Consider the following 25,010-nt stretch of genomic DNA (forward strand, 5'->3'; position numbering starts at 1 on the left):
TGACGAACATTGCGCTACATCTTTGCCCTTTTAAGGCCATTCAAACAGCTAACAAACATTAGAAAACTACAGGGCTACTTCCTTGAAAATGTTGCTGCACTTTCGATGCACGTTAACACAACCATTGGAACAAAGTGTTGTTGTTTCGTAAACTCCATGTTCAGTTGGATGAGAGCACAAATGGCCAGCGATCTAGCGTCAGTATTAAATACACCACAAGTCTCTGTGGCGCAATTGGTTAGCGTGTTAGACTGTTAATCTAAAGGTTGGTGGTTCGAGCCCACCCAGGGACGACAGTTTTCAGTTTGTTGTGCTCCATGATGTCGATGTGACGTCCTATACCTGTTATGAGATTCCTGTTAAATTGACGTGCTGAGGGTCAATGCCAACACAAGCCTCTCTCGTGCAATCAGTTAGTGTGTTCGACTGTCAATCTAAAGGTTGGTGCTTTGACACCACCCAGGGATGACATTTTTCAGATTGTGAAGTCCCCCTTCCTGACTTGGCGTGAGCTTCCATGAGACTTTGGCCTGCTGAGGGTCAGTATAACCACAAGTCTCTGTGGTGCAATTTGTTGGCGCGTTAGACTGTTCATTTAAAAGTTGGTGATTTGAGCCCACCCAGGGATGCTGTCTTTCTATTTCTAGTGATATGGAAGACCTTCCTGGCCTTACAGTAAGCTTGCTTTTGACCTGCTGTGTTTCCTGTTGTAACATGTGATTGGTGTGTTGTTGAACATGAAAGATGACAAGTTAGTATACCTACTGGTAAAATGGCTGTCAATGGTCTCTGATCTTCTGTTACTCAATAGCTTGATCATTCTGTGTTCTCCAAGGAACATATAATTTATTCTTATTAATCTGGCTAGTATGACAATGTAAATGATGTCAATCTGGTATGAAAAAACGTATTATTTATATTTATCTCGCGAGAAGGACAATGTTGGTCCAGTGTGTTTGTGTGTAAATGTATGCCTATACGCCATGAAAGTGACTAGCCACTTCATCATTCTTCCGGAGTCAGTCCCCTAATTATTTTTGAATGGGCTTGGCGATTATATATTACATTTGTGAAAATGCAGTTGTTTAAGATATATATTTATCATAATATATTTGTGATTGTGGCTGAATTTACTCCTGCCAGATGCCTTTTAATATAATGTTGCGCTGACGAACATTGCGCTACATCTTTGCCCTTTTAAGGCCATTCAAACAGCTAACAAACATTAGAAAACTACAGGGCTACTTCCTTGAAAATGTTGCTGCACTTTCGATGCACGTTAACACAACCATTGGAACAAAGTGTTGTTGTTTCGTAAACTCCATGTTCAGTTGGATGAGAGTACAAATGGCCAGCGATCTAGCGTCAGTATTAAATACACCACAAGTCTCTGTGGCGCAATTGGTTAGCAAGTTAGACTGTTAATCTAAAGGTTGGTGGTTCGAGCCCACCCAGGGTCGACAGTTTTCAGTTTGTTGTGCTCCATGATGTCGATGTGACGTCCTGTTATGAGATTCCTGTTAAATTGCCGTGCTGAGGGTCAATGCCAACACAAGCCTCTCTCGTGCAATCAGTTAGTGTGTTTGACTGTCAATCTAAAGGTTGGTGCTTTGACACCACCCAGGGATGACATTTTTCAGATTGTGAAGTCCCCCTTCCTCACTTGGCGTGAGCTTCCATGAGACTTTGGCCTGCTGAGGGTCAGTATAACCACAAGTCTCTGTGGTGCAATTTGTTGGCGCGTTAGACTGTTCATTTAAAAGTTGGTGATTTGAGCCCACCCAGGGATGCTGTCTTTCTATTTCTAGTGATATGGAAGACCTTCCTGGCCTTACAGTAAGCTTGCTTTTGACCTGCTGTGTTTCCTGTTGTAACATGTGATTGGTGTGTTGTTGAACATGAAAGATGACAAGTTACTATACCTACTGGTAAAATGGCTGTCAATGGTCTCTGATCTTCTGTTACTCAATAGCTTGATCATTCTGTGTTCTCCAAGGAACATATAATTTATTCTTATTAATCTGGCTAGTATGACAATGTAAATGATGTCAATCTGGTATGAAAAAACGTATTATTTATATTTATCTCGCGAGAAGGACAATGTTGGTCCAGTGTGTTTGTGTGTAAATGTATGCCTATACGCCATGAAAGTGACTAGCCACTTCATCATTCTTCCGGAGTCAGTCCCCTAATTATTTTTGAATGGGCTTGGCGATTATATATTACATTTGTGAAAATGCAGTTGTTTAAGATATATATTTATCATAATATATTTGTGATTGTGGCTGAATTTACTCCTGCCAGATGCCTTTTAATATAATGTTGCGCTGACGAACATTGCGCTACATCTTTGCCCTTTTAAGGCCATTCAAACAGCTAACAAACATTAGAAAACTACAGGGCTACTTCCTTGAAAATGTTGCTGCACTTTCGATGCACGTTAACACAACCATTGGAACAAAGTGTTGTTGTTTCGTAAACTCCATGTTCAGTTGGATGAGAGTACAAATGGCCAGCGATCTAGCGTCAGTATTAAATACACCACAAGTCTCTGTGGCGCAATTGGTTAGCGCGTTAGACTGTTAATCTAAAGGTTGGTGGTTCGAGCCCACCCAGGGTCGACAGTTTTCAGTTTGTTGTGCTCCATGATGTCGATGTGACGTCCTGTTATGAGATTCCTGTTAAATTGCCGTGCTGAGGGTCAATGCCAACACAAGCCTCTCTCGTGCAATCAGTTAGTGTGTTTGACTGTCAATCTAAAGGTTGGTGCTTTGACACCACCCAGGGATGACATTTTTCAGATTGTGAAGTCCCCCTTCCTCACTTGGCGTGAGCTTCCATGAGACTTTGGCCTGCTGAGGGTCAGTATAACCACAAGTCTCTGTGGTGCAATTTGTTGGCGCGTTAGACTGTTCATTTAAAAGTTGGTGATTTGAGCCCACCCAGGGATGCTGTCTTTCTATTTCTAGTGATATGGAAGACCTTCCTGGCCTTACAGTAAGCTTGCTTTTGACCTGCTGTGTTTCCTGTTGTAACATGTGATTGGTGTGTTGTTGAACATGAAAGATGACAACTTACTATACCTACTGGTAAAATGGCTGTCAATGGTCTCTGATCTTCTGTTACTCAATAGCTTGATCATTCTGTGTTCTCCAAGGAACATATAATTTATTCTTATTAATCTGGCTAGTATGACAATGTAAATGATGTCAATCTGGTATGAAAAAACGTATTATTTATATTTATCTCGCGAGAAGGACAATGTTGGTCCAGTGTGTTTGTGTGTAAATGTATGCCTATACGCCATGAAAGTGACTAGCCACTTCATCATTCTTCCGGAGTCAGTCCCCTAATTATTTTTGAATGGGCTTGGCGATTATATATTACATTTGTGAAAATGCAGTTGTTTAAGATATATATTTATCATAATATATTTGTGATTGTGGCTGAATTTACTCCTGCCAGATGCCTTTTAATATAATGTTGCGCTGACGAACATTGCGCTACATCTTTGCCCTTTTAAGGCCATTCAAACAGCTAACAAACATTAGAAAACTACAGGGCTACTTCCTTGAAAATGTTGCTGCACTTTCGATGCACGTTAACACAACCATTGGAACAAAGTGTTGTTGTTTCGTAAACTCCATGTTCAGTTGGATGAGAGTACAAATGGCCAGCGATCTAGCGTCAGTATTAAATACACCACAAGTCTCTGTGGCGCAATTGGTTAGCGCGTTAGACTGTTAATCTAAAGGTTGGTGGTTCGAGCCCACCCAGGGACGACAGTTTTCAGTTTGTTGTGCTCCATGATATCGATGTGACGTCCTGTACCTGTTATGAGATTCCTGTTAAATTGCCGTGCTGAGGGTCAATGCCAAAACAAGCCTCTCTCGTGCAATCAGTTAGTGTGTTTGACTGTCAATCTAAAGGTTGGTGCTTTGACACCACCCAGGGATGATATTTTTCAGATTGTGAAGTCCCCCTTCCTGACTTGGCGTGAGCTTCCATGAGACTTTGGCCTGCTGAGGGTCAGTATAACCACAAGTCTCTGTGGTGCAATTTGTTGGCGCGTTAGACTGTTCATTTAAAAGTTGGTGATTTGAGCCCACCCAGGGATGCTGTCTTTCTATTTCTAGTGATATGGAAGACCTTCCTGGCCTTACAGTAAGCTTGCTTTTGACCTGCTGTGTTTCCTGTTGTAACATGTGATTGGTGTGTTGTTGAACATGAAAGATGACAAGTTACTATAACTACTGGTAAAATGGCTGTCAATGGTCTCTGATCTTCTGTTACTCAATAGCTTGATCATTCTGTGTTCTCCAAGGAACATATAATTTATTCTTATTAATCTGGCTAGTATGACAACGTAAATGATGTCAATCTGGTATGAAAAAACGTATTATTTATATTTATCTCGCGAGAAGGACAATGTTGGTCCAGTGTGTTTGTGTGTAAATGTATGCCTATACGCCATGAAAGTGACTAGCCACTTCATCATTCTTCCGGAGTCAGTCCCCTAATTATTTTTGAATGGGCTTGGCGATTATGTATTACATTTGTGAAAATGCAGTTGTTTAAAATATATATTTATCATAATATATTTGTGATTGTGGCTGAATTTACTCCTGCCAGATGCCTTTTAATATAATGTTGCGCTGACGAACATTGCGCTACATCTTTGCCCTTTTAAGGCCATTCAAACAGCTAACAAACATTAGAAAACTACAGGGCTACTTCCTTGAAAATGTTGCTGCACTTTCGATGCACGTTAACACAACCATTGGAACAAAGTGTTGTTGTTTCGTAAACTCCATGTTCAGTTGGATGAGAGCACAAATGGCCAGCGATCTAGCGTCAGTATTAAATACACCACAAGTCTCTGTGGCGCAATTGGTTAGCGTGTTAGACTGTTAATCTAAAGGTTGGTGGTTCGAGCCCACCCAGGGACGACAGTTTTCAGTTTGTTGTGCTCCATGATGTCGATGTGACGTCCTGTACCTGTTATGAGATTCCTGTTAAATTGACGTGCTGAGGGTCAATGCCAACACAAGCCTCTCTCGTGCAATCAGTTAGTGTGTTCGACTGTCAATCTAAAGGTTGGTGCTTTGACACCACCCAGGGATGATATTTTTCAGATTGTGAAGTCCCCCTTCCTGACTTGGCGTGAGCTTCCATGAGACTTTGGCCTGCTGAGGGTCAGTATAACCACAAGTCTCTGTGGTGCAATTTGTTGGCGCGTTAGACTGTTCATTTAAAAGTTGGTGATTTGAGCCCACCCAGGGATGCTGTCTTTCTATTTCTAGTGATATGGAAGACCTTCCTGGCCTTACAGTAAGCTTGCTTTTGACCTGCTGTGTTTCCTGTTGTAACATGTGATTGGTGTGTTGTTGAACATGAAAGATGACAAGTTACTATAACTACTGGTAAAATGGCTGTCAATGGTCTCTGATCTTCTGTTACTCAATAGCTTGATCATTCTGTGTTCTCCAAGGAACATATAATTTATTCTTATTAATCTGGCTAGTATGACAACGTAAATGATGTCAATCTGGTATGAAAAAACGTATTATTTATATTTATCTCGCGAGAAGGACAATGTTGGTCCAGTGTGTTTGTGTGTAAATGTATGCCTATACGCCATGAAAGTGACTAGCCACTTCATCATTCTTCCGGAGTCAGTCCCCTAATTATTTTTGAATGGGCTTGGCGATTATGTATTACATTTGTGAAAATGCAGTTGTTTAAAATATATATTTATCATAATATATTTGTGATTGTGGCTGAATTTACTCCTGCCAGATGCCTTTTAATATAATGTTGCGCTGACGAACATTGCGCTACATCTTTGCCCTTTTAAGGCCATTCAAACAGCTAACAAACATTAGAAAACTACAGGGCTACTTCCTTGAAAATGTTGCTGCACTTTCGATGCACGTTAACACAACCATTGGAACAAAGTGTTGTTGTTTCGTAAACTCCATGTTCAGTTGGATGAGAGCACAAATGGCCAACGATCTAGCGTCAGTATTAAATACACCACAAGTCTCTGTGGCGCAATTGGTTAGCGTGTTAGACTGTTAATCTAAAGGTTGGTGGTTCGAGCCCACCCAGGGACGACAGTTTTCAGTTTGTTGTGCTCCATGATGTCGATGTGACGTCCTGTACCTGTTATGAGATTCCTGTTAAATTGACGTGCTGAGGGTCAATGCCAACACAAGCCTCTCTCGTGCAATCAGTTAGTGTGTTCGACTGTCAATCTAAAGGTTGGTCCTTTGACACCACCCAGGGATGACATTTTTCAGATTGTGAAGTCCCCCTTCCTGACTTGGCGTGAGCTTCCATGAGACTTTGGCCTGCTGAGGGTCAGTATAACCACAAGTCTCTGTGGTGCAATTTGTTGGCGCGTTAGACTGTTCATTTAAAAGTTGGTGATTTGAGCCCACCCAGGGATGCTGTCTTTCTATTTCTAGTGATATGGAAGACCTTCCTGGCCTTACAGTAAGCTTGCTTTTGACCTGCTGTGTTTCCTGTTGTAACATGTGATTGGTGTGTTGTTGAACATGAAAGATGACAAGTTACTATACCTACTGGTAAAATGGCTGTCAATGGTCTCTGATCTTCTGTTACTCAATAGCTTGATCATTCTGTGTTCTCCAAGGAACATATAATTTATTCTTATTAATCTGGCTAGTATGACAATGTAAATGATGTCAATCTGGTATGAAAAAACGTATTATTTATATTTATCTCGCGAGAAGGACAATGTTGGTCCAGTGTGTTTGTGTGTAAATGTATGCCTATACGCCATGAAAGTGACTAGCCACTTCATCATTCTTCCGGAGTCAGTCCCCTAATTATTTTTGAATGGGCTTGGCGATTATATATTACATTTGTGAAAATGCAGTTGTTTAAAATATATATTTATCATAATATATTTGTGATTGTGGCTGAATTTACTCCTGCCAGATGCCTTTTAATATAATGTTGCGCTGACGAACATTGCGCTACATCTTTGCCCTTTTAAGGCCATTCAAAAAGCTAACAAACATTAGAAAACTACAGGGCTACTTCCTTGAAAATGTTGCTGCACTTTCGATGCACGTTAACACAACCATTGGAACAAAGTGTTGTTGTTTCGTAAACTCCATGTTCAGTTGGATGAGAGCACAAATGGCCAGCGATCTAGCGTCAGTATTAAATACACCACAAGTCTCTGTGGTGCAATTTGTTGGCGCGTTAGACTGTTCATTTAAAAGTTGGTGATTTGAGCCCACCCAGGGATGCTGTCTTTCTATTTCTAGTGATATGGAAGACCTTCCTGGCCTTACAGTAAGCTTGCTTTTGACCTGCTGTGTTTCCTGTTGTAACATGTGATTGGTGTGTTGTTGAACATGAAAGATGACAAGTTACTATACCTACTGGTAAAATGGCTGTCAATGGTCTCTGATCTTCTGTTACTCAATAGCTTGATCATTCTGTGTTCTCCAAGGAACATATAATTTATTCTTATTAATCTGGCTAGTATGACAATGTAAATGATGTCAATCTGGTATGAAAAAACGTATTATTTATATTTATCTCGCGAGAAGGACAATGTTGGTCCAGTGTGTTTGTGTGTAAATGTATGCCTATACGCCATGAAAGTGACTAGCCACTTCATCATTCTTCCGGAGTCAGTCCCCTAATTATTTTTGAATGGGCTTGGCGATTATATATTACATTTGTGAAAATGCAGTTGTTTAAAATATATATTTATCATAATATATTTGTGATTGTGGCTGAATTTACTCCTGCCAGATGCCTTTTAATATAATGTTGCGCTGACGAACATTGCGCTACATCTTTGCCCTTTTAAGGCCATTCAAACAGCTAACAAACATTAGAAAACTACAGGGCTACTTCCTTGAAAATGTTGCTGCACTTTCGATGCACGTTAACACAACCATTGGAACAAAGTGTTGTTGTTTCGTAAACTCCATGTTCAGTTGGATGAGAGTACAAATGGCCAGCGATCTAGCGTCAGTATTAAATACACCACAAGTCTCTGTGGCGCAATTGGTTAGCGCGTTAGACTGTTAATCTAAAGGTTGGTGGTTCGAGCCCACCCAGGGACGACAGTTTTCAGTTTGTTGTGCTCCATGATGTCGATGTGACGTCCTGTACCTGTTATGAGATTCCTGTTAAATTGCCGTGCTGAGGGTCAATGCCAACACAAGCCTCTCTCGTGCAATCAGTTAGTGTGTTTGACTGTCAATCTAAAGGTTGGTGCTTTGACACCACCCAGGGATGACATTTTTCAGATTGTGAAGTCCCCCTTCCTGACTTGGCGTGAGCTTCCATGAGACTTTGGCCTGCTGAGGGTCAGTATAACCACAAGTCTCTGTGGTGCAATTTGTTGGCGCGTTAGACTGTTCATTTAAAAGTTGGTGATTTGAGCCCACCCAGGGATGCTGTCTTTCTATTTCTAGTGATATGGAAGACCTTCCTGGCCTTACAGTAAGCTTGCTTTTGACCTGCTGTGTTTCCTGTTGTAACATGTGATTGGTGTGTTGTTGAACATGAAAGATGACAAGTTACTATACCTACTGGTAAAATGGCTGTCAATGGTCTCTGATCTTCTGTTACTCAATAGCTTGATCATTCTGTGTTCTCCAAGGAACATATAATTTATTCTTATTAATCTGGCTAGTATGACAATGTAAATGATGTCAATCTGGTATGAAAAAACGTATTATTTATATTTATCTCGCGAGAAGGACAATGTTGGTCCAGTGTGTTTGTGTGTAAATGTATGCCTATACGCCATGAAAGTGACTAGCCACTTCATCATTCTTCCGGAGTCAGTCCCCTAATTATTTTTGAATGGGCTTGGCGATTATATATTACATTTGTGAAAATGCAGTTGTTTAAAATATATATTTATCATAATATATTTGTGATTGTGGCTGAATTTACTCCTGCCAGATGCCTTTTAATATAATGTTGCGCTGACGAACATTGCGCTACATCTTTGCCCTTTTAAGGCCATTCAAACAGCTAACAAACATTAGAAAACTACAGGGCTACTTCCTTGAAAATGTTGCTGCACTTTCGATGCACGTTAACACAACCATTGGAACAAAGTGTTGTTGTTTCGTAAACTCCATGTTCAGTTGGATGAGAGTACAAATGGCCAGCGATCTAGCGTCAGTATTAAATACACCACAAGTCTCTGTGGCGCAATTGGTTAGCGCGTTAGACTGTTAATCTAAAGGTTGGTGGTTCGAGCCCACCCAGGGACGACAGTTTTCAGTTTGTTGTGCTCCATGATGTCGATGTGACGTCCTGTACCTGTTATGAGATTCCTGTTAAATTGCCGTGCTGAGGGTCAATGCCAACACAAGCCTCTCTCGTGCAATCAGTTAGTGTGTTTGACTGTCAATCTAAAGGTTGGTGCTTTGACACCACCCAGGGATGACATTTTTCAGATTGTGAAGTCCCCCTTCCTGACTTGGCGTGAGCTTCCATGAGACTTTGGCCTGCTGAGGGTCAGTATAACCACAAGTCTCTGTGGTGCAATTTGTTGGCGCGTTAGACTGTTCATTTAAAAGTTGGTGATTTGAGCCCACCCAGGGATGCTGTCTTTCTATTTCTAGTGATATGGAAGACCTTCCTGGCCTTACAGTAAGCTTGCTTTTGACCTGCTGTGTTTCCTGTTGTAACATGTGATTGGTGTGTTGTTGAACATGAAAGATGACAAGTTACTATAACTACTGGTAAAATGGCTGTCAATGGTCTCTGATCTTCTGTTACTCAATAGCTTGATCATTCTGTGTTCTCCAAGGAACATATAATTTATTCTTATTAATCTGGCTAGTATGACAACGTAAATGATGTCAATCTGGTATGAAAAAACGTATTATTTATATTTATCTCGCGAGAAGGACAATGTTGGTCCAGTGTGTTTGTGTGTAAATGTATGCCTATACGCCATGAAAGTGACTAGCCACTTCATCATTCTTCCGGAGTCAGTCCCCTAATTATTTTTGAATGGGCTTGGCGATTATGTATTACATTTGTGAAAATGCAGTTGTTTAAAATATATATTTATCATAATATATTTGTGATTGTGGCTGAATTTACTCCTGCCAGATGCCTTTTAATATAATGTTGCGCTGACGAACATTGCGCTACATCTTTGCCCTTTTAAGGCCATTCAAACAGCTAACAAACATTAGAAAACTACAGGGCTACTTCCTTGAAAATGTTGCTGCACTTTCGATGCACGTTAACACAACCATTGGAACAAAGTGTTGTTGTTTCGTAAACTCCATGTTCAGTTGGATGAGAGCACAAATGGCCAGCGATCTAGCGTCAGTATTAAATACACCACAAGTCTCTGTGGCGCAATTGGTTAGCGTGTTAGACTGTTAATCTAAAGGTTGGTGGTTCGAGCCCACCCAGGGACGACAGTTTTCAGTTTGTTGTGCTCCATCATGTCGATGTGACGTCCTGTACCTGTTATGAGATTCCTGTTAAATTGACGTGCTGAGGGTCAATGCCAACACAAGCCTCTCTCGTGCAATCATTTAGTGTGTTCGACTGTCAATCTAAAGGTTGGTGCTTTGACACCACCCAGGGATGACATTTTTCAGATTGTGAAGTCCCCCTTCCTGACTTGGCGTGAGCTTCCATGAGACTTTGGCCTGCTGAGGGTCAGTATAACCACAAGTCTCTGTGGTGCAATTTGTTGGCGCGTTAGACTGTTCATTTAAAAGTTGGTGATTTGAGCCCACCCAGGGATGCTGTCTTTCTATTTCTAGTGATATGGAAGACCTTCCTGGCCTTACAGTAAGCTTGCTTTTGACCTGCTGTGTTTCCTGTTGTAACATGTGATTGGTGTGTTGTTGAACATGAAAGATGACAACTTACTATACCTACTGGTAAAATGGCTGTCAATGGTCTCTGATCTTCTGTTACTCAATAGCTTGATCATTCTGTGTTCTCCAAGGAACATATAATTTATTCTTATTAATCTGGCTAGTATGACAATGTAAATGATGTCAATCTGGTATGAAAAAACGTATTATTTATATTTATCTCGCGAGAAGGACAATGTTGGTCCAGTGTGTTTGTGTGTAAATGTATGCCTATACGCCATGAAAGTGACTAGCCACTTCATCATTCTTCCGGAGTCAGTCCCCTAATTATTTTTGAATGGGCTTGGCGATTATATATTACATTTGTGAAAATGCAGTTGTTTAAAATATATATTTATCATAATATATTTGTGATTGTGGCTGAATTTACTCCTGCCAGATGCCTTTTAATATAATGTTGCGCTGACGAACATTGCGCTACATCTTTGCCCTTTTAAGGCCATTCAAAAAGCTAACAAACATTAGAAAACTACAGGGCTACTTCCTTGAAAATGTTGCTGCACTTTCGATGCACGTTAACACAACCATTGGAACAAAGTGTTGTTGTTTCGTAAACTCCATGTTCAGTTGGATGAGAGCACAAATGGCCAGCGATCTAGCGTCAGTATTAAATACACCACAAGTCTCTGTGGCGCAATTGGTTAGCGCGTTAGACTGTTAATCTAAAGGTTGGTGATTCGAGCCCACCCAGGGGCGACAGTTTTCAGTTTGTTGTGCTCCATGATGTCGATGTGACGTCCTGTACCTGTTATGAGATTCCTGTTAAATTGCCGTGCTGAGGGTCAATGCCAACACAAGCCTCTCTCGTGCAATCAGTTAGTGTGTTTGACTGTCAATCTAAAGGTTGGTGCTTTGACACCACCCAGGGATGACATTTTTCAGATTGTGAAGTCCCCCTTCCTGACTTGGCATGAGCTTCCATGAGACTTTGGCCTGCTGAGGGTCAGTATAACCACAAGTCTCTGTGGTGCAATTTGTTGGCGCGTTAAACTGTTCATTTAAAAGTTGGTGATTTGAGCCCACCCAGGGATGCTGTCTTTCTATTTCTAGTGATATGGAAGACCTTCCTGGCCTTACAGTAAGCTTGCTTTTGACCTGCTGTGTTTCCTGTTGTAACATGTGATTGGTGTGTTGTTGAACATGAAAGATGACAAGTTACTATACCTACTGGTAAAATGGCTGTCAATGGTCTCTGATCTTCTGTTACTCAATAGCTTGATCATTCTGTGTTCTCCAAGGAACATATAATTTATTCTTATTAATCTGGCTAGTATGACAACGTAAATGATGTCAATCTGGTATGAAAAAACGTATTATTTATATTTATCTCGCGAGAAGGACAATGTTGGTCCAGTGTGTTTGTGTGTAAATGTATGCCTATACGCCATAAAAGTGACTAGCCACTTCATCATTCTTCCGGAGTCAGTCCCCTAATTATTTTTGAATGGGCTTGGCGATTATATATTACATTTGTGAAAATGCAGTTGTTTAAAATATATATTTATCATAATATATTTGTGATTGTGGCTGAATTTACTCCTGCCAGATGCCTTTTAATATAATGTTGCGCTGACGAACATTGCGCTACATCGTTGCCCTTTTAAGGCCATTCAAAAAGTTAACAAACATTAGAAAACTACAGGGCTACTTCCTTGAAAATGTTGCTGCACTTTCGATGCACGTTAACACAACCATTGGAACAAAGTGTTGTTGTTTCGTAAACTCCATGTTCAGTTGGATGAGAGCACAAATGGCCAGCGATCTAGCGTCAGTGTTAAATACACCACAAGTCTCTGTGGCGCAATTGGTTAGCGCGTTAGACTGTTAATCTAAAGGTTGGTGGTTCGAGCCCACCCAGGGACGACAGTTTTCAGTTTGTTGTGCTCCATGATGTCGATGTGACGTCCTGTACCTGTTATGAGATTCCTGTTAAATTGCCTTGCTGAGGGTCAATGCCAACACAAGCCTCTCTCGTGCAATCAGTTAGTGTGTTTGACTGTCAATCTAAAGGTTGGTGCTTTGACACCACCCAGGGATGACATTTTTCAGATTGTCAAGTCCCCCTTCCTGACTTGGCGTGAGCTTCCATGAGACTTTGGCCTGCTGAGGGTCAGTATAACCACAAGTCTCTGTGGTGCAATTTGTTGGCACGTTAGACTGTTCATTTAAAAGTTGGTGATTTGAGCCCACCCAGGGATGCTGTCTTTCTATTTCTAGTGATATGGAAGACCTTCCTGGCCTTACAGTAAGCTTGCTTTTGACCTGCTGTGTTTCCTGTTGTAACATGTGATTGGTGTGTTGTTGAACATGAAAGATGACAAGTTACTATACCTACTGGTGAAATGGCTGTCAATGGTCTCTGATCTTCTGTTACTCAATAGCTTGATCATTCTGTGTTCTCCAAGGAACATATAATTTATTCTTATTAGTCTGGCTAGTATGACAACGTAAATGATGTCAATCTGGTATGAAAAAACATATTATTTATATTTATCTCGCGAGAAGGACAATGTTGGTCCAGTGTGTTTGTGTGTAAATGTATGCCTATACGCCATAAAAGTGACTAGCCACTTCATCATTCTTCCGGAGTCAGTCCCCTAATTATTTTTGAATGGGCTTGGCGATTATATATTACATTTGTGAAAATGCAGTTGTTTAAAATATATATTTATCATAATATATTTGTGATTGTGGCTGAATTTACTCCTGCCAGATGCCTTTTAATATAATGTTGCGCTGACGAACATTGCGCTACATCTTTGCCCTTTTAAGGCCATTCAAACAGCTAACAAACATTAGAAAACTACAGGGCTACTTCCTTGAAAATGTTGCTGCACTTTCGATGCACGTTAACACAACCATTGGAACAAAGTGTTGTTGTTTCGTAAACTCCATGTTCAGTTGGATGAGAGCACAAATGGCCAGCGATCTAGCGTCAGTGTTAAATACACCACAAGTCTCTGTGGCGCAATTGGTTAGCGCGTTAGACTGTTAATCTAAAGGTTGGTGATTCGAGCCCACCCAGGGACGACAGTTTTCAGTTTGTTGTGCTCCATGATGTCGATGTGACGTCCTGTACCTGTTATGAGATTCCTGTTAAATTGCCGTGCTGAGGGTCAATGCCAACACAAGCCTATCTCGTGCAATCAGTTAGTGTGTTTGACTGTCAATCTAAAGGTTGGTGCTTTGACACCACCCAGGGATGACATTTTTCAGATTGTGAAGTCCCCCTTCCTGACTTGGCGTGAGCTTCCATGAGACTTTGGCCTGCTGAGGGTCAGTATAACCACAAGTCTCTGTGGTGCAATTTGTTGGCGCGTTAGACTGTTCATTTAAAAGTTGGTGATTTGAGCCCACCCAGGGATGCTGTCTTTCTATTTCTAGTGATATGGAAGACCTTCCTGGCCTTACAGTAAGCTTGCTTTTGACCTGCTGTGTTTCCTGTTGTAACATGTGATTGGTGTGTTGTTGAACATGAAAGATGACAACTTACTATACCTACTGGTAAAATGGCTGTCAATGGTCTCTGATCTTCTGTTACTCAATAGCTTGATCATTCTGTGTTCTCCAAGGAACATATAATTTATTCTTATTAATCTGGCTAGTATGACAACGTAAATGATGTCAATCTGGTATGAAAAAACGTATTATTTATATTTATCTCGCGAGAAGGACAATGTTGGTCCAGTGTTTTTGTGTGTAAATGTATGCCTATACGCCATAAAAGTGACTAGCCACTTCATCATTCTTCCGGAGTCAGTCCCCTAATTATTTTTGAATGGGCTTGGCGATTATATATTACATTTGTGAAAATGCAGTTGTTTAAAATATATATTTATCATAATATATTTGTGATTGTGGCTGAATTTACTCCTGCCAGATGCCTTTTAATATAATGTTGCGCTGACGAACATTGCGCTACATCTTTGCCCTTTTAAGGCCATTCAAACAGCTAACAAACATTAGAAAACTACAGGGCTACTTCCTTGAAAATGTTGCTGCACTTTCGATGCACGTTAACACAACCATTGGAACAAAGTGTTGTTGTTTCGTAAACTCCATGTTCAGTTGGATGAGAGCACAAATGGCCAGCGATCTAGCGTCAGTATTAAATACACCACAAGTCTCTGTGGCGCAATTGGTTAGCGCGTTAGACTGTTAATCTAAAGGTTGGTGGTTCGAGCCCACCCAGGGACGACAGTTTTCAGTTTGTTGTGCTCCATGATGTCGATGTGACGTCCTGTACCTGTTATGAGATTCCTGTTAAATTGCCGTGCTGAGGGTCAATGCCAACACAAGCCTCTCTCGTGCAATCAGTTAGTGTGTTTGACTGTCAATCTAAAGGTTGGTGCTTTGACACCACCCAGGGATGACATTTTTCAGATTGTGAAGTCCCCATTCCTGACTTGGCGTGAGCTTCCATGAGACTTTGGCCTGCTGAGGGTCAGTATAACCACAAGTCTCTTTGGTGGAATTTATTGGAACGTTAGACTGTTCATTTAAAAGTTGGTGATTTGAGCCCACCCAGGGATGCTGTCTTTCTATTTCTAGTGATATGGAAGACCTTCCTGGCCTTACAGTAAGCTTGCTTTTGACCTGCTGTGTTTCCTGTTGTAACATGTGATTGGTGTGTTGTTGAACATGAAAGATGACAAGTTACTATACCTACTGGTAAAATGGCTGTCAATGGTCTCTGATCTTCTGTTACTCAATAGCTTGATCATTCTGTGTTCTCCAAGGAACATATAATTTATTCTTATTAATCTGGCTAGTATGACAACGTAAATGATGTCAATCTGGTATGAAAAAACATATTATTTATATTTATCTCGCGAGAAGGACAATGTTGGTCCAGTGTGTTTGTGTGTAAATGTATGCCTATACGCCATAAAAGTGACTAGCCACTTCATCATTCTTCCGGAGTCAGTCCCCTAATTATTTTTGAATGGGCTTGGCGATTATATATTACATTTGTGAAAATGCAGTTGTTTAAAATATATATTTATCATAATATATTTGTGATTGTGGCTGAATTTACTCCTGCCAGATGCCTTTTAATATAATGTTGCGCTGACGAACATTGCGCTACATCTTTGCCCTTTTAAGGCCATTCAAAAAGCTAACAAACATTAGAAAACTACAGGGCTACTTCCTTGAAAATGTTGCTGCACTTTCGATGCACGTTAACACAACCATTGGAACAAAGTGTTGTTGTTTCGTAAACTCCATGTTCAGTTGGATGAGAGCACAAATGGCCAGCGATCTAGCGTCAGTATTAAATACACCACAAGTCTCTGTGGCGCAATTGGTTAGCGCTTTAGACTGTTAATCTAAAGGTTGGTGGTTCGAGCCCACCCAGGGACGACAGTTTTCAGTTTGTTGTGCTCCATGATGTCGATGTGACGTCCTGTACCTGTTATGAGATTCCTGTTAAATTGCCGTGCTGAGGGTCAATGCCAACACAAGCCTCTCTCGTGCAATCAGTTAGTGTGTTTGACTGTCAATCTAAAGGTTGGTGCTTTGACACCACCCAGGGATGACATTTTTCAGATTGTGAAGTCCCCCTTCCTGACTTGGCGTGAGCTTCCATGAGACTTTGGCCTGCTGAGGGTCAGTATAACCACAAGTCTCTGTGGTGCAATTTGTTGGCGCGTTAGACTGTTCATTTAAAAGTTGGTGATTTGAGCCCACCCAGGGATGCTGTCTTTCTATTTCTAGTGATATGGAAGACCTTCCTGGCCTTACAGTAAGCTTGCTTTTGACCTGCTGTGTTTCCTGTTGTAACATGTGATTGGTGTTGTTGAACATGAAAGATGACAAGTTACTATACCTACTGGTAAAATGGCTGTCAATGGTCTCTGATCTTCTGTTACTCAATAGCTTGATCATTCTGTGTTCTCCAAGGAACATATAATTTATTCTTATTAATCTGGCTAGTATGACAACGTAAATGATGTCAATCTGGTATGAAAAAACGTATTATTTATATTTATCTCGCGAGAAGGACAATGTTGGTCCAGTGTTTTTGTGTGTAAATGTATGCCTATACGCCATAAAAGTGACTAGCCACTTCATCATTCTTCCGGAGTCAGTCCCCTAATTATTTTTGAATGGGCTTGGCGATTATATATTACATTTGTGAAAATGCAGTTGTTTAAAATATATATTTATCATAATATATTTGTGATTGTGGCTGAATTTACTCCTGCCAGATGCCTTTTAATATAATGTTGCGCTGACGAACATTGCGCTACATCTTTGCCCTTTTAAGGCCATTCAAACAGCTAACAAACATTAGAAAACTACAGGGCTACTTCCTTGAAAATGTTACTGCACTTTCGATGCACGTTAACACAACCATTGGAACAAAGTGTTGTTGTTTCGTAAACTCCATGTTCAGTTGGATGAGAGCACAAATGGCCAGCGATCTAGCATCAGTATTAAATACACCACAAGTCTCTGTGGCGCAATTGGTTAGCGCGTTAGACTGTTAATCTAAAGGCTGGTGGTTCGAGCCCACCCAGGGACGACATGTCGATGTGACGTCCTATTCCTGTTAAATTGCCGTGCTGAGGGTCAATGCCAACACAAGCCTCTCTCGTGCAGTCAGTTAGTGTGTTTGACTGTCAATCTAAAGGTTGGTGCTTTGACACCACCCAGGGATGACATTTTTCAGATTGTGAAGTCCCCATTCCTGACTTGGCGTGAGCTTCCATGAGACTTTGGCCTGCTGAGGGTCAGTATAACCACAAGTCTCTTTGGTGCAATTTGTTGGCGCGTTAGACTGTTCATTTAAAAGTTGGTGATTTGAGCCCACCCAGGGATGCTGTCTTTCTATTTCTAGTGATATGGAAGACCTTCCTGGCCTTACAGTAAGCTTGCTTTTGACCTGCTGTGTTTCCTGTTGTAACATGTGATTGGTGTGTTGTTGAACATGAAAGATGACAAGTTACTATACCTACTGGTAAAATGGCTGTCAATGGTCTCTGATCTTCTGTTACTCAATAGCTTGATCATTCTGTGTTCTCCAAGGAACATATAATTTATTCTTATTAATCTGGCTAGTATGACAACGTAAATGATGTCAATCTGGTATGAAAAAACATATTATTTATATTTATCTCGCGAGAAGGACAATGTTGGTCCAGTGTGTTTGTGTGTAAATGTATGCCTATACGCCATAAAAGTGACTAGCCACTTCATCATTCTTCCGGAGTCAGTCCCCTAATTATTTTTGAATGGGCTTGGCGATTATATATTACATTTGTGAAAATGCAGTTGTTTAAAATATATATTTATCATAATATATTTGTGATTGTGGCTGAATTTACTCCTGCCAGATGTCTTTTAATATAATGTTGCGCTGACGAACATTGCGCTACATCTTTGCCCTTTTAAGGCCATTCAAAAAGCTAACAAACATTAGAAAACTACAGGGCTACTTCCTTGAAAATGTTGCTGCACTTTCGATGCACGTTAACACAACCATTGGAACAAAGTGTTGTTGTTTCGTAAACTCCATGTTCAGTTGGATGAGAGCACAAATGGCCAGCGATCTAGCGTCAGTATTAAATACACCACAAGTCTCTGTGGCGCAATTGGTTACCGCGTTAGACTGTTAATCTAAAGGTTGGTGGTTCGAGCCCACCCAGGGACGACATGTCGATGTGACGTCCTATTCCTGTTAAATTGCCGTGCTGAGGGTCAATGCCAACACAAGCCTCTCTCGTGCAATCAGTTAGTGTGTTTGACTGTCAATCTAAAGGTTGGTGCTTTGACACCACCCAGGGATTACATTTTTCAGATTGTGAAGTCCCCCTTCCTGACTTGGCGTGAGCTTCCATGAGACTTTGGCCTGCTGAGGGTCAGTATAACCACAAGTCTCTGTGGTGCAATTTGTTGGCGCGTTAGACTGTTAATTTAAAAGTTGGTGATTTGAGCCCACCCAGGGATGCTGTCTTTCTATTTCTAGTGATATGGAAGACCTTCCTGGCCTTACAGTAAGCTTGCTTTTGACCTGCTGTGTTTCCTGTTGTAACATGTGATTGGTGTGTTGTTGAACATGAAAGATGACAACTTACTATACCTACTGGTAAAATGGCTGTCAATGGTCTCTGATCTTCTGTTACTCAATAGCTTGATCATTCTGTGTTCTCCAAGGAACATATCATTTATTCTTATTAATCTGGCTTGTATGACAATGTAAATGATGTCAATCTGGTATGAAAAAACATATTATTTATATTTATCTCGCGAGAAGGACAATGTTGGTCCAGTGTGTTTGTGTGTAAATGTATGCCTATACGCCATGAAAGTGACTAGCCCCTTCATCATTCTTCCGGAGTCAGTCCCCTAATTATTTTTGAATGGGCTTGGCGATTATGTATTACATTTGTGAAAATGCAGTTGTTTAAAATATATATTTATCATAATATATTTGTGATTGTGGCTGAATTTACTCCTGCCAGATGCCTTTTAATATAATGTTGCGCTGACGAACATTGCGCTACATCTTTTCCCTTTTAAGGCCATTCAAAAAGCTAACAAACATTAGAAAACTACAGGGCTACTTCCTTGAAAATGTTGCTGCACTTTCGATGCACGTTAACACAACCATTGGAACAAAGTGTTGTTGTTTCGTAAACTCCATGTTCGTCAGTATTAAAGACACCACAAGTCTCTGTGGCGCAATTGGTTAGCGCGTTAGACTGTTAATCTAAAGGTTGGTGGTTCGAGCCCACCCAGGGTCGACAGTTTTCAGTTTGTTGTGCTCCATGATGTCGATGTGACGTCCTGTTATGAGATTCCTGTTAAATTGACTTGCTGAGGGTCAATGCCAACACAAGCCTCTCTCGTGCAATCATTTAGTGTGTTTGACTGTCAATCTAAAGGTTGGTGCTTTGACACCACCCAGGGATGACATTTTTCAATTGGTTAGCGCGTTAGACTGTTAATCTAAAGGTTGGTGGTTCGAGCCCACCCAGGGACGACAGTTTTCAGTTTGTTGTGCTCCATGATGTCGATGTGACGTCCTGTACCTGTTATGAGATTCCTGTTAAATTGCCGTGCTGACGGTCAATGCCAACACAAGCCTCTCTCGTGCAATCAGTTAGTGTGTTTGACTGTCAATCTAAAGGTTGGTGCTTTGACACCACCCAGGGATGACATTTTTCAGATTGTGAAGTCCCCCTTCCTGACTTGGCGTGAGCTTCCATGAGACTTTGGCCTGCTGAGGGTCAGTATAACCACAAATCTCTGTGGTGCAATTTGTTGGCGCGTTAGACTGTTCATTTAAAAGTTGGTGATTTGAGCCCACCCAGGGATGCTGTCTTTCTATTTCTAGTGATATGGAAGACCTTCCTGGCCTTACAGTAAGCTTGCTTTTGACCTGCTGTGTTTCCTGTTGTAACATGTGATTGGTGTGTTGTTGAACATGAAAGATGACAACTTACTATACCTACTGGTAAAATGGCTGTCAATGGTCTCTGATCTTCTGTTACTCAATAGCTTGATCATTCTGTGTTCTCCAAGGAACATATCATTTATTCTTATTAATCTGGCTTGTATGACAATGTAAATGATGTCAATCTGGTATGAAAAAACATATTATTTATATTTATCTCGCGAGAAGGACAATGTTGGTCCAGTGTGTTTGTGTGTAAATGTATGCCTATACGCCATGAAAGTGACTAGCCCCTTCATCATTCTTCCGGAGTCAGTCCCCTAATTATTTTTGAATGGGCTTGGCGATTATGTATTACATTTGTGAAAATGCAGTTGTTTAAAATATATATTTATCATAATATATTTGTGATTGTGGCTGAATTTACTCCTGCCAGATGCCTTTAATATAATGTTGCGCTGACGAACATTGCGCTACATCTTTTCCCTTTTAAGGCCATTCAAAAAGCTAACAAACATTAGAAAACTACAGGGCTACTTCCTTGAAAATGTTGCTGCACTTTCGATGCACGTTAACACAACCATTGGAACAAAGTGTTGTTGTTTCGTAAACTCCATGTTCGTCAGTATTAAAGACACCACAAGTCTCTGTGGCGCAATTGGTTAGCGCGTTAGACTGTTAATCTAAAGGTTGGTGGTTCGAGCCCACCCAGGGTCGACAGTTTTCAGTTTGTTGTGCTCCATGATGTCGATGTGACGTCCTGTTATGAGATTCCTGTTAAATTGACTTGCTGAGGGTCAATGCCAACACAAGCCTCTCTCGTGCAATCATTTAGTGTGTTTGACTGTCAATCTAAAGGTTGGTGCTTTGACACCACCCAGGGATGACATTTTTCAATTGGTTAGCGCGTTAGACTGTTAATCTAAAGGTTGGTGGTTCGAGCCCACCCAGGGACGACAGTTTTCAGTTTGTTGTGCTCCATGATGTCGATGTGACGTCCTGTACCTGTTATGAGATTCCTGTTAAATTGCCGTGCTGACGGTCAATGCCAACACAAGCCTCTCTCGTGCAATCAGTTAGTGTGTTTTGACTGTCAATCTAAAGGTTGGTGCTTTGACACCACCCAGGGATGACATTTTTCAGATTGTGAAGTCCCCCTTCCTGACTTGGCGTGAGCTTCCATGAGACTTTGGCCTGCTGAGGGTCAGTATAACCACAAATCTCTGTGGTGCAATTTGTTGGCGCGTTAGACTGTTCATTTAAAAGTTGGTGATTTGAGCCCACCCAGGGATGCTGTCTTTCTATTTCTAGTGATATGGAAGACCTTCCTGGCCTTACAGTAAGCTTGCTTTTGACCTGCTGTGTTTCCTGTTGTAACATGTGATTGGTGTGTTGTTGAACATGAAAGATGACAACTTACTATACCTACTGGTAAAATGGCTGTCAATGGTCTCTGATCTTCTGTTACTCAATAGCTTGATCATTCTGTGTTCTCCAAGGAACATATAATTTATTCTTATTAATCTGGCTAGTATGACAACGTAAATGATGTCAATCTGGTATGAAAAAAAACATATTATTTATATTTATCTCGCGAGAAGGACAATGTTGGTCCAGTGTGTTTGTGTGTAAATGTATGCCTATACGCCATAAAAGTGACTAGCCAGTTCATCATTCTTCCGGAGTCAGTCCCCTAATTATTTTTGAATGGGCTTGGCGATTATATATTACATTTGTGAAAATGCAGTTGTTTAAAATATATATTTATCATAATATATTTGTGATTGTGGCTGAATTTACTCCTGCCAGATGCCTTTTAATATAATGTTGTGCTGACGAACATTGCGCTACATCTTTTCCCTTTTAAGGCCATTCAAAAAGCTAACAAACATTAGAAAACTACAGGGCTACTTCCTTGAAAATGTTGCTGCACTTTCGATGCACGTTAACACAACCATTGGAACAAAGTGTTGTTGTTTCGTAAACTCCATGTTCAGTTGGATGAGAGCAGAAATGGCCAGCGATCTAGCGTCAGTATTATGTACACCACAAGTCTCTGTGGCGCAATTGGTTAGCGCGTTAGACTGTTAATCTAAAGGTTGGTGGTTCGAGCCCACCCAGGGACGACAGTTTTCAGTTTGTTGTGCTCCATGATGTCGATGTGAGATTCCTGTTAAATTGACTTGCTGAGGGTCAAGCCTCTCTCGTGCAATCAGTTAGTGTGTTTGACTGTCAATCTAAAGGTTGGTGCTTTGACACCACCCAGGGATGACATTTTTCAGATTGTGAAGTCCCCCTTCCTGACTTGGCGTGAGCTTCCATGAGACTTTGGCCTGCTGAGGGTCAGTATAACCACAAGTCTCTGTGGTGCAATTTGTTGGCGCGTTAGACTGTTAATTTAAAAGTTGGTGATTTGAGCCCACCCAGGGATGCTGTCTTTCTATTTATAGTGATATGGAAGACCTTCCTGGCCTTACAGTAAGCTTGCTTTTGACCTGCTGTGTTTCCCTGTTGTAAACATGTGATTGGTGTGTTGTTGAACATGAAAGATGACAACTTACTATACCTACTGGTAAAATGGCTGTCAATGGTCTCTGATCTTCTGTTACTCAATAGCTTGATCATTCTGTGTTCTCCAAGGAACATATCATTTATTCTTATTAATCTGGCTAGTATGACAACGTAAATGATGTCAATCTGGTATGAAAAAAACGTATTATTCATATTTATCTCGCGAGAAGGACAATGTTGGTCCAGTGTGTTTGTGTGTAAATGTAATGCCTATACGCCATAAAAAGTGAACTAGCCAGTTCATCATTCTTCCGGAGTCAGTCCCCTAATTATTTTTGAATGGGCTTGGCGATTATATATTACATTTGTGAAAATGCAGTTGTTTAAAATATATATTTATCATAATATATTTGTGATTGTTGGCTGAATTTACTCCTGCCAGATGCCTTTTAATATATGTTGCGCTGACGAACATTGCGCTACATCTTTCCCTTTTAAGGGCCATTCAAAAAGCTAACAAACATTAGAAAACTACAGGGCTACTTCCTTGAAAATTGTTGCTGCACTTTCGATGCACGTTAACACAACCATTGGAACAAAGTGTTGTTGTTTCGTAAACTCCATGTTCAGTTGGATGAGAGCACAAATGGCCAGCGATCTAGCGTCAGTATTATTATACACCACAAGTCTCTGTGGCGCAATTGGTTAGCGCGTTAGACTGTTAATCTAAAGGTTGGTGGTTCGAGCCCACCCAGGGACGACAGTTTTCAGTTTGTTGTGCTCCATGATGTCGATGTGACGTCCTGTTATGAGATTCCTGTTAAATTGCCGTGCTGAGGGTCAATGCCAACACAAGCCTCTCTCTGTGCAATCAGTTAGTGTGTTTGACTGTCAATCTAAAGGTTGGTGCTTTGACACCACCCAGGGATGACATTTTTCAGATTGTGAAGTTCCCCTTCCTGACTTGGCGTGAGCTTCCATGAGACTTTGGCCTGCTGAGGGTCAGTATAACCACAAGTCTCTGTGGTGCAATTTGTTGGCGCGTTAGACTGTTCATTTAAAAGTTGGTGATTTGAGCCCACCCAGGGATGCTGTCTTTCTATTTCTAGTGATATGGAAGACCTTCCTGGCCTTACAGTAAGCTTGCTTTTGACCTGCTGTGTTTCCTGTGTAACATGTGATTGGTGTGTTGTTGAACATGAAAGATGACAACTTACTATACCTACTGGTAAAAATGGCTGTCAATGGTCTCTGATCTTCTGTTACTCATAGCTTGATCATTCTGTGTTCTCCAAGGAACATATCATTTATTCTTATTAATCTGGCTAGTATGACAATGTAAATGATGTCAATCTGGTATGAAAAAACATATTATTTATATTTATCTCGCGAGAAGGACAATGTTGGTCCAGTGTGTTTGTGTGTAAATGTATGCCTATACGCCATGAAAGTGACTAGCCACTTCATCATTCTTCTGGAGTCAGTGCCCTATTATTTTTGAATGGGCTTGGCGATTATGATATTACATTTGTGAAATGCAGTTGTTTAAAATATATTTATCATAATATATTTGTGATTGTGGCTGAATTTACTCCTGCCAGATGCCTTTTAATATAATGTTGCGCTGACGAACATTGCGCTACATCTTTTCCCTTTTAAGGCCATTCAAAAGCTAACAAACATTAGAAAACTACAGGCTACTTCCTTGAAAATGTTGCTGCACTTTCGATGCACGTTATACAACCATTGGAACAAAGTGTTGTTGTTTCGTAAACTCCATGTTCAGTTGGATGAGAGCACAAATGGCCAGCGATCTAGCGTCAGTAATTATACACCACAAGTCTCTGTGGCGCAATTGGTTAGCGCGTTAGGACTGTTAATCTAAAGGTTGGTGGTTCGAGGCCACCCAGGGACGACAGTTTTCAGTTTGTTGTGCTCCATGATGTCGATGTGACCGTCCTGTTATGAGATTCCTGTTAAATTGCCGTGCTGAGGGTCAATGCCAACACAAGCCTCTCTCGTGCAATCAGTTAGTGTGTTTGACTGTCAATCTAAAGGTTGGTGCTTTGACACCACCCAGGGATGACATTTTTCAGATTGTGAAGTTCCCCTTCCTGACTTGGCGTGAGCTTCCATGAGACTTTGGCCTGCTGAGGGTCAGTATAACCACAAGTCTC

At 40.9% G+C, this 25,010-nt stretch overlaps 20 non-coding genes across 20 annotated transcripts; all 20 read left to right on the plus strand.

The window, feature by feature from the left end:
* Positions 1 to 219: 219 nt before the first annotated feature.
* trnan-guu lies at positions 220 to 293 on the plus strand. Its single transcript has one exon. It is a non-coding gene; the product is annotated as a tRNA-Asn (tRNA).
* A 2,254-nt stretch (positions 294 to 2,547) lies between these two features.
* On the plus strand, positions 2,548 to 2,624 carry trnan-guu. Its single transcript has one exon. It is a non-coding gene; the product is annotated as a tRNA-Asn (tRNA).
* A 1,084-nt stretch (positions 2,625 to 3,708) lies between these two features.
* On the plus strand, positions 3,709 to 3,782 carry trnan-guu. Its single transcript has one exon. It is a non-coding gene; the product is annotated as a tRNA-Asn (tRNA).
* Positions 3,783 to 4,875: 1,093 nt separating this feature from the next.
* trnan-guu lies at positions 4,876 to 4,949 on the plus strand. Its single transcript has one exon. It is a non-coding gene; the product is annotated as a tRNA-Asn (tRNA).
* A 1,093-nt stretch (positions 4,950 to 6,042) lies between these two features.
* On the plus strand, positions 6,043 to 6,116 carry trnan-guu. Its single transcript has one exon. It is a non-coding gene; the product is annotated as a tRNA-Asn (tRNA).
* A 1,924-nt stretch (positions 6,117 to 8,040) lies between these two features.
* Positions 8,041 to 8,114, plus strand: trnan-guu. The gene has a single exon. It is a non-coding gene; the product is annotated as a tRNA-Asn (tRNA).
* Positions 8,115 to 9,207: 1,093 nt separating this feature from the next.
* trnan-guu lies at positions 9,208 to 9,281 on the plus strand. Its single transcript has one exon. It is a non-coding gene; the product is annotated as a tRNA-Asn (tRNA).
* Positions 9,282 to 10,374: 1,093 nt separating this feature from the next.
* trnan-guu lies at positions 10,375 to 10,448 on the plus strand. Its single transcript has one exon. It is a non-coding gene; the product is annotated as a tRNA-Asn (tRNA).
* Positions 10,449 to 11,541: 1,093 nt separating this feature from the next.
* Positions 11,542 to 11,615, plus strand: trnan-guu. The gene has a single exon. It is a non-coding gene; the product is annotated as a tRNA-Asn (tRNA).
* A 1,093-nt stretch (positions 11,616 to 12,708) lies between these two features.
* trnan-guu lies at positions 12,709 to 12,782 on the plus strand. Its single transcript has one exon. It is a non-coding gene; the product is annotated as a tRNA-Asn (tRNA).
* A 1,093-nt stretch (positions 12,783 to 13,875) lies between these two features.
* Positions 13,876 to 13,949, plus strand: trnan-guu. Its single transcript has one exon. It is a non-coding gene; the product is annotated as a tRNA-Asn (tRNA).
* Positions 13,950 to 15,042: 1,093 nt separating this feature from the next.
* On the plus strand, positions 15,043 to 15,116 carry trnan-guu. The gene has a single exon. It is a non-coding gene; the product is annotated as a tRNA-Asn (tRNA).
* Positions 15,117 to 16,209: 1,093 nt separating this feature from the next.
* On the plus strand, positions 16,210 to 16,283 carry trnan-guu. The gene has a single exon. It is a non-coding gene; the product is annotated as a tRNA-Asn (tRNA).
* Positions 16,284 to 17,374: 1,091 nt separating this feature from the next.
* trnan-guu lies at positions 17,375 to 17,448 on the plus strand. Its single transcript has one exon. It is a non-coding gene; the product is annotated as a tRNA-Asn (tRNA).
* Positions 17,449 to 18,502: 1,054 nt separating this feature from the next.
* Positions 18,503 to 18,576, plus strand: trnan-guu. The gene has a single exon. It is a non-coding gene; the product is annotated as a tRNA-Asn (tRNA).
* A 1,019-nt stretch (positions 18,577 to 19,595) lies between these two features.
* trnan-guu lies at positions 19,596 to 19,672 on the plus strand. Its single transcript has one exon. It is a non-coding gene; the product is annotated as a tRNA-Asn (tRNA).
* Positions 19,673 to 20,965: 1,293 nt separating this feature from the next.
* On the plus strand, positions 20,966 to 21,042 carry trnan-guu. The gene has a single exon. It is a non-coding gene; the product is annotated as a tRNA-Asn (tRNA).
* Positions 21,043 to 22,374: 1,332 nt separating this feature from the next.
* trnan-guu lies at positions 22,375 to 22,448 on the plus strand. Its single transcript has one exon. It is a non-coding gene; the product is annotated as a tRNA-Asn (tRNA).
* Positions 22,449 to 23,519: 1,071 nt separating this feature from the next.
* On the plus strand, positions 23,520 to 23,593 carry trnan-guu. The gene has a single exon. It is a non-coding gene; the product is annotated as a tRNA-Asn (tRNA).
* Positions 23,594 to 24,673: 1,080 nt separating this feature from the next.
* On the plus strand, positions 24,674 to 24,748 carry trnan-guu. Its single transcript has one exon. It is a non-coding gene; the product is annotated as a tRNA-Asn (tRNA).
* The last annotated feature ends 262 nt before the right edge of the window (positions 24,749 to 25,010 follow it).

Source organism: Oncorhynchus mykiss, unplaced genomic scaffold (genome assembly GCF_013265735.2).
Source record: "Oncorhynchus mykiss isolate Arlee unplaced genomic scaffold, USDA_OmykA_1.1 un_scaffold_484, whole genome shotgun sequence".
Lineage (NCBI taxonomy): Eukaryota > Metazoa > Chordata > Actinopteri > Salmoniformes > Salmonidae > Oncorhynchus > Oncorhynchus mykiss.